Source organism: Balaenoptera borealis (assembly GCF_965194805.1).
Source record: "Balaenoptera borealis genome assembly, chromosome: 11".
In the NCBI taxonomy this organism is placed as follows: Eukaryota; Metazoa; Chordata; class Mammalia; order Artiodactyla; family Balaenopteridae; genus Balaenoptera; species Balaenoptera borealis.
Window position 1 is genome coordinate 32,628,838 of NC_138868.1, and position 9,409 is coordinate 32,638,246.

Consider the following 9,409-nt stretch of genomic DNA (forward strand, 5'->3'; position numbering starts at 1 on the left):
TAACTGCTAGGTGGGTGACTCACAAACTGGAGAACACTTATACCACAGAAGTCCTCCCACTGGAGTGAAGGTTCTGAGCCACACATCAGGCTTCCCAACCTGGGGGCCTGGCAATGGGAGGAGGAATTCCTAGAGAATCAGACTGTGAAGGCTAGCGGGATTTGATTGCAGGACTTTGGCAGGACTGTGGGAAACAGAGACTCCACTCTTGGAGGGCACACACAAAGTAGTGTGCACATCAAGACCCAGGGGAAGGAACAGTGACCCCATAGGACACTGATCAGACCTATCTGCTAGTGTTGGAAGGTCTCCTGCAGAGGCAGGGGCAGCTGTGGCTCACCAAGGGACAAGGACACTGGCAGCAGAAGTTCTGGGTAGTACTTCTTGGCATGAGCCCTCCCAGAGTCTGCCATTAGTCCCACCAAAGAGCCAGGGTAGGCTCCAGTGTTGGGTTGCCTCAGGCCAAACAACCAACAGGGAGGGAACCCAGCCCCACCCATCAGCAGACAAGCGGATTAAAGTTTTACTGAGCTCTGGCCACCAGAGCAACAGCCAGCTCTACCCACCACCAGTCCCTCCCATCAGGAAACTTGCACAAGCCTATTAGACAGCCTCATCCAGCAGAGGGCAGACAGCAGAAGCAAGAAGAACTACAATCCTGCAGGTTGTGGAACAAAAACCACATTCACAGAAAGACAGACAAAATGAAAAGGCAGAGGACTCTGTACCAGATGAAGGAACAAGATAAAACCCCAGAAAAACAACTAAATGAAGTGGAGATAGGCAACCTTCCAGAAAAAGAATTCAGAATAATGATAGTGAAGATGATCCAGGACCTCGGAAAAAGAATGGAGGCAAAGATCAAGAAGATGCAAGAAATGTTTAACAAAGCTCTAGAAGAATTAAAGAACAAACAAACAGAGATGAACAATACAATAACTGATATGAAAAATACACTAGAAGAAATCAGTAGCACATTAACTGAGGCAGAAGAACAGATAAGTGACCTAGAAGACAGAATGGTGGAATTCGTTGCTGTGGAACAGAATAAAGAAAAAAGAAAGAAAAGAAATGAAGGCAGCCTAAGACACCTCTGGGACCACATCAAACGCACGAACATTAACAATATAGGGGTCCCAGAAGGAGAACAGAGAGAGAAAGGGCCAGAGAAAATATTTGAAGAGATTATAGTCGAAAACTTTCCTAACATGGGAAAGGAAATAGCCACCCAAGTCCAGGAAGCGCAGAGAGTCCCATACAGGATAAACCCAAGGAGAAACATGCCATGACAATAGTAATCAAATTGGCAAAAATTAAAGACAAAGAAAAATTATTGAAGGCAGCAAGGGAAAAATGACATATAACATACAAGGGAACTCCCATAAGGTTAACAGCTGACTTCTCAGCAGAAACTCTACAAGCCAGAAGGGAGTGGCATGATATACTTAAAGTGATGAAAGGGAAGAACCTACAACCAAGATTACTCTACCCGGCAAGGATCTCATTCAGATTCGAGGGAGAAATTAAAAGCCTTACAATCAAGCAAAACCTAAGAGAATTCAGCACCACCAAACCAGCTCTACAACAAATGCTAAAGGAACTTCTCTAAGTGGGAAACACAAGAGGAGAAAATGACCTACAAAAACAAACCCAAAACAATTAACAAAATGGTCATAGGAACATACATATCGATAATTACCTTAAATGTGAATGGATTAAATGCTCCAACCAAAAGACACAGGCTTGCTAAATGGGTACAAAAACAAGACCCATATATATGCTGTCTACAAGAGATCCACTTCAGACCTAGGGACACATACAGGCTGAAAGTGAGGGGATGGAAAAAGATATTCCATGCAAATGGAAATCAAAAGAAAGCTGGAGTAGCAATACTCTTATCAGATAAAATAGACTTTAAAATAAAGAATGTTACAAGAGACAAGGAAGGACACTACATAATGATCAAGGGATCAATCCAAGAAGAAAATATAACAATTATAAATATATATGCACCCAACATAGGAGCACCTCAATACATAAGGCAACTCCTAACAGCTATAAAAGAGGAAATCGACAGTAACACAATAATAGTGGGGGATTTAACACCTCACTTACACCAATGGACAGATCATCCAAACAGAAAATTAATAAGGAAACAGAAGCTTTAAATGACACAATAGATCAGATAGATTTAATTGATATTTATAGGACATTCTATCCAAAAACAGCAGATTACACTTTCTTCTCAAGTGCACATTCTCCAGGACAGATCACATCTTGGGTCACAAATCAAGCCTCAGTAAATTTAAGAATATTGAAATCATATCAAGCATCTTTTCTGACCACAACGCTATGAGATTAGAAATCAGTTACAGGGAAAAAAACGTAAAAAACACAAACACATGGAGGCTAAACAATGCGTTACTAAATAACCAAGAGATCACTGAAGAAATCGAAGAAGAAATCAAAAAATACCTAGAGACAAATGACAATGAAAATACTATGATCCAAAACCTATGGGATGCAGCAAAAGCAGTTCTAAGAGGGAAGTTTATAGCTATACAATCCTACCTCAAGAAACAAGAAAAATCTCCAATAAACAATCTAACGTTACACCTAAAGGAACTAGAAAAAGAGGAACAAACAAAGCCCAAAGTTAACAGAAGGGAAGAAATCATAAAGATCAGAGTAGAAATAAATGAAATAGAAACAAAACAATAACAAAGATCAATAACACTAAAAGCTGGTTCTTTGAGAAGATAAACAAAATTGATAAACCATTAGCCAGAATCACCAAGAAAAAGAGGGAGAGCAGTCCAATCAATAAAATTAGAAACGAAAAAGGAGAAGTTACAACAGACACCGCAGAAATACAAAGCATCCTAAGAGACTACTACAAGCAACTCTATGCCAATAAAATGGACAACCTGGGAGAAATGGACAAATTCTTAGAAAGGTATAACCTTCCAAGACTGAACCAGGAAGAAATAGAAAATATGAAAAGACCAATCAAAAGTAATAAAATTGAAACTGTGATTAAAAATCTTCCAACAAACAGAAGTCCAGCAACAGATGGCTTCACAGGTGAATTCTATCAAACATTTAGAGAAGAGCTAACACCCGTCCTTCTCAAACTCTGCCAAAAAATTGCAGAGGAAGGAAAACTCCCAAACTCATTCTATGAGGCCACCATCACCCTGATACAAAAACCAGACAAAGATACTCCAAAAGAAGAAAATTACAGACCAACATCACTGATGAATATAGATGCAAAAATCCTCAACAAAATACTAGCAAACAGAATCCAACAACACATTAAAAGGATCATACACCATGATCAAGTGGAATTTATCCCAGAGATACAAGGATTCTTCAGTATACGCAAATCAATCGATGTGATACACCATATTAACAAACTGAAGAATAAAAACCATATGACCATCTCAATAGATGCAGAAAAAGCTTTTGACAAAATTCAACACTGATTTATGATGAAAACTCTCCAGAAAGTGGGCAAAGACGTAACCTACTTCAACATAATAAAGGCCATATACAACAAACCCACAGCAAACATCTTTCTCAATGGTGAAAACCTGAAAGCATTTCCTCTAAGATCAGGAACAAGACAAGGATGTCCACTCTCACCACTATTATTCAACATAGTTTTGGAAGTCCTAGCCACAGCAATCAGGGAAGAAAAAGAAATAAAAGGAATACAAATTGTAAAAGAAGAAGTAAAACTGTCACTGTTTGCAGATGACATGATACTATACATAGAGAATCCTAAAGATGCTACCAGAAAACTACTAGAGCTAATCAATGAATTTGGTAAAGTAGCAGGATACAAAATTAATGCATAGAAATCTCTTGCATTCCTATACACTAATGATGAAAAATCTGAAAGAGAACTTATGGAAACAGTCCCATTTACCATTGCAACAAAAAGAATAAAATACCTAGGAATAAACCTACCTAGGGAGACAAAAGATCTGTATGCAGAAAACTATAAGACACTGATGAAAGAAATTAAAGATGATACAAACAGATGGAGAGATATACCATGTTCTTGGATTGGAAGAATCAATATTGTGAAAATGACTATACTACCCAAAGCAATCTACAGATTTAATGCAATCCCTATCAAATTACCAATGGCATTTTTTACAGAAGTAGAACAAAAAATCTTAAAATTTGTATGGAGACACAAAAGACCCCGAATAGCCAAAGCAGTCTTGAGGGAATAAAACAGAGCTGGAGGAATCAGACTCCCTGACTTCAGAGTATACTACAAAGCTGCAGTAATAAAGACATTATGGTACTGGCACAAAAACATAAATATAGATCAATGGAACAGGGTAGAAATCCCAGAGATAAACCCACACACCTGTGCTTAACTAATCTATGACAAAGGAGGCAAGGGTATACAATGGAGAAAAGACAGTCTCTTCAATAAGTGGTGCTGGGAAAACTGGGCAGCTACATGTAAAGGAATGAAATTAGAACACTCCCTAACACCATATACAAAAATAAACTGAAAATGGATTAGAGACCTAAATGTAAGACAAGGCACTATAAAACTCTTAGAGGAAAACATAGGAAGAACACTCTTTGACATAAATCCCAACAAGATATTTTTTGATCCACCACCTAGAGTAATGGAAATAAAAACAAAAATAAACAAATGGAACCTAATGAAACTTAAAAGGTTTTGAACAGCAAAGGAAACCATAAACAAGATGAAAAGACAACCCTCAGAATGGGAGAAAATATTTGCAAATGAATCATCAGACAAAGGATTAATCTCCAAAATATATAAACAGCTCATGCAGCTCAATATTAAAAAAACAAACAACCCAATCCAAAAATGGGCAGAAGACCTAGATAGACATTTCTCCGAAGGTGACATACAGATGGCCAAGAAGCACATGAAAAGCTTCTCAACATCACTAATTATTAGAGAAATGCAAATCAAAACTACAGTGAGGTATCACGTCACACAGGTTAGAATGGGCATCCTCCGAAAATCTACAAACAATAGTTGCTTGAGAGGGTGTGGAGGAAAGGGAACCCTCTTGCACTGTTGGTGGGAATGTAAATTGATACAGCCACTATGGAGAACAGTATGGAGGTTCCTTAAAAAACTAAAAATAGAACTACCATATGACCCAGCAATCCCACTACTGGGCATATACCCAGAGAAAACCATAATTCAAAAAGAGTCATGCACCCGAATGTTCATTGCAGCACTATTTACAATAGCCAGGGCATGGTAGCCACCTAAATGCCCATCAACAGACGAATGGATAAAGAAGATATGGTACATATATACAATGGAATATTACTCAGCTATAAAAAGGAATGAAATTGGGTCATTTGTAGAGACGTGGGTGCATCTAGAGACTGTCATCCAGAGTGAAGTAAGTCAGAAAGAGAAAAACAGATATCGTATATTAACTCATATATGTGGAACCTAGAAAATGGTACAGATGAACCGGTTTGCAGAGCAGAAATTGAGACACAGATGTAGAGAACAAATGTATGGACACAAAGGAGGGAAAGCGGCGGGGCTGTGTGGATGGTGGTATGATGAATTGGGAGATTGGGATTGACATGTCTACACTGATGTGTAGAAAATGGATGACTAATCAGAAAAAAAAATAGATAAATAAATAAACATTAAAAAAGAAATCAACAGCAGCAAACGATCATCGTCATCATCATCATCATCCAATAAAAAATGGGTAAAATGCATGAACAGACATTTCATTGAAGAGGATATTCATATGACATATAAGTATATGAAAAGATGTTCAGCACCATTAGCCTTTGAATAATGCAAATTAAGAGCAGGTTGATGTATCTCTACAGACCTATTAAACAGCAAGAATACAAAGAGATAATACCAATGCTGGCAAGGATGCAGAGAAACTGAATCTTTCATACACTGTTTGTGGGAAGGTACAACGGTGTAGCCGCTCTGCAGAGCACTTTTTCAATTCCATGTAAAACTAATTATGCACTTATCATACAGCCCAGAAATTACACTACTGGGCATCTATTTCAGAGAAATGAAGACTTATGGTCACAAAAAAGCCTGTACACAAATTATCAAAGAAGCTTTATTTGTAATAACCAAAAGCTGCAGACAACCCAAATGTCCTTATTGGGTGAATGGTTAAATAAACTCTGGTACATTCGTACCATGAAAAACTATTCAACAATAAAAATGAACAAACTATTGATAAACAGTGTAGGTGGATATGAAAGGCATCATGTTGAGTAGAAAAAAGTCAATATCGAAAGGTACATGTAACATTTTGAAATGACAAAATTATGTAGATGAAGAACAGATTAGTGGTTGCCAGGAGTTAGTGATGGGGTTGGAGGGGGGAGTTATGTGGTTATAACTCCATAAATTTAGAGTTGGCAGCTGAGCATGTTACTTTTGACTAGGCTTAGCACTGTGTGCACAGGCAAGATGGATAATACACAGCTAGACTGTTTCTCGGGTAATTAACTTTTATATCTACATCTTGTAGGCATGTATATCTGACTAGCAAAGCTAACGTTATGTCTGCCCTATAGTTGCAAGTGGTCTTGGAAAGGTGGGGGCAGGGTGTAGTTTGTTTGAAATTTTCCTTGGAAATATGGGATTAACACTGTGGGAACTATCAAATTTTAGAAGCAATATTCAAAAATTTTGTGAAGTAACATGCACTACAAGAACTTTCCTTAAGAGGTATAAGTGTTAAAAGACCTAGCTGCCCTAAGATCTCCTCATTCAGAATCCTCACAGAAGCATAGCACATGGTCCCAGCCTCTGTACAGTGTGTGAAATAAAACTCCCTTTTAGCATTAAATAGCAGAGACAAATTCTCTTCCACCAGTGCTTAAATAAATCAAGGAAACACAGAAATCTATGTCTAAAGTTGGAGAGCAAGGCTGATTTTCCTAATTTGCTATAGTATAGAATGGAGGTTCTCAGTAGTGTAAACAGTGTAAGGATGGTTGTAGAAGGAGCACTGGACCTCCTGAAATGATAAAGAAAAAGGAAAGTTATATTTGTATATTTTTCAGGTGAGAGAACTCATAGCTTTCATCAGATTCTCAAAGGGAGATGGCTGAAAAAATAAGAAGAACTTTATTAACCACTGATCTAGAGAGAACTCTAGTGAGTTTTAAGAAGAAAAGCAATTTTTGTCCAACTCTTGTGGCTGTAAATCTCTCTACAATAAATTATTCTATGTTCTTGTCTCATTAAATGCTTTGAAGTGAAGACGATGGGTTATTTCATAATGTGATAGAGTGCTTCAGGATCATCATTCTGAAAGTGGATTCTCATGTCTGCAGATGAAATAGGGGTAGGAGTTTGAGTCACTTATATACTGAGTCCAAGACATGACTTAGATGTTTTTGAATGATTTTATCACTGTGATTTACTTTATTTCATTTTTGCCCATCTTAAGTGGTGAATCTTGAGAAGTTCTGGGTAATCCGTTGCTTTGGTTAATAATGTATATAGTATTTAAAGTTTACCTTCATGAGCTTGCCTGGTGGTGCAGTGGTTGGGAGTCCGCCTGCCAGTGCAGGGCACACGGGTTCGAGCCCTAGTCTGGGAGGATCCCACATGCCGCGGAGCAACAAAGCCCGTGCACCACAACTACTGAGGCTGCACTCTAGAGCCTGCAAGCCACAACTACTGAAGCCCACGGGCCTAGAGCCCATGCTGCACAACAAGAGAAGCCACCGCAATGAGAAGCCCGCGCAGCACACCGAAGAGTAGCCCCTGCTCACCACAACTAGAGAAAGCCCGCGCACAGCAACAAAGACCCAACAGAGCCAAAAATAAATAAATAAATGAATATATTAAATAAATTAATTAATTAAATAAAGTTTACCTTAGCACATCTCTACTTAGTGTGTATTTTAGGCAAACAACAATTTTAATGAATAGGTAAAGAGGAAACATTTTATTTGATGGAAGACTGTCTATGGAATACTCCATTCATATTTCTTATTTAACATACACATATAGTAAGGTTCATTTATCCAGACATTTAAAAAATAAATCTATACTGAATTCCTAATATTTTCTCAGCACTTTACTAGATTCTACAAAAGAATAGAAAATTATTAAATTTAAAATATACAGAATAATCCCTTTCTTAGTCAAGATTAGTATTTGTCTGTTATATCATCCACATAATAATATATAGCATGATATAGCTTTTGTAAAATGCATGTCAATTACTTCAGTATAAAATAGATTGGGATAAGTATTACAATAAAATAAAATGTAATGAAATGCTGTACATGGTCAAACGAGGGCAGCATCTTATCCAGGTGTGGTAACTACTGAAGGCTTCATGAAAAAGGTGGCCTTTGGAAGGAATGACAGCAGAGGAGTTTGCATCTATTACACACAACTAAGAAAGCCAAATAACACAAGGTTGATACCTCAAAAGTTCCTTTATCAACATAAAAATTATTGTTTGTGGTATTAAGACAGTTATATTTGATGGCTGTGTAACTGAATACAGTTTCAGACCAGTTTGTTTGCAAAGACTGCCCTAGCAGTCTCCATCTAAATGCTATGATTATCTACTTAAGGAATCATTTGGGCAGCCTGTCCTTATTAATACAGAAAGAGTTCAGTATGCAGGAAATAAATCTAAGAATTTTCTCTATCAAATGTAACTACAGCAAAAAAGCTCTACTTTGCAAAGACAGGTAACTGTTACCCATAATTACATTGGTTAATCGTAATCCTTAGTCCATGGAACATTTTCAGCATCGGTTCTGCATTATTCTCTTTCGTTTAGTTATTTTTAATAATGTACTAAACCCCAGTTTAGGCTAGGACCTCCCAAATTCCCCTTTAGTATTCTTAGTCATAGTTTATAAATAAGGAAATTGAAGGTTATAAAGGTTAAGTAGCTCCCCAGTATCTAACAGCTAGAAAATATTGGAGCTGGGATTTGAACCCAGGCTTCCTGCCTACAGAGTTAGTGATCTGTTAAGTGGAAATCTTGTTTGAACTGAAATCACTGTATTTCCTCTTCCAGATTATTTTACTTTAAGCCTGACTGAGGAATCAACACAATTTTCCTCTCTCCTTTGAATGTAATTTCAATCATCGGCCAACTCTTGCCCCTATTTCTGCCTGTTCTCCCCTTTCTGCTTTTTCCCTCCTGTGTATAAAACTCCCCATGCTTTCTCAGGTTAAAACACAGATTTATTTCAACTTTGAAGGAGCTTAGTGATGTTTTAAACTCTGCACTAAAGTAAAATTTCTGCCATTTTTAAATTAGATTGAACCATCATATAAGGTCCCTCAAAACCATATCAAGACCCTTCGGACCTATGTCTGAAAGTTAGAGAAGATAACATCACATGGAGCTTTTTAGTT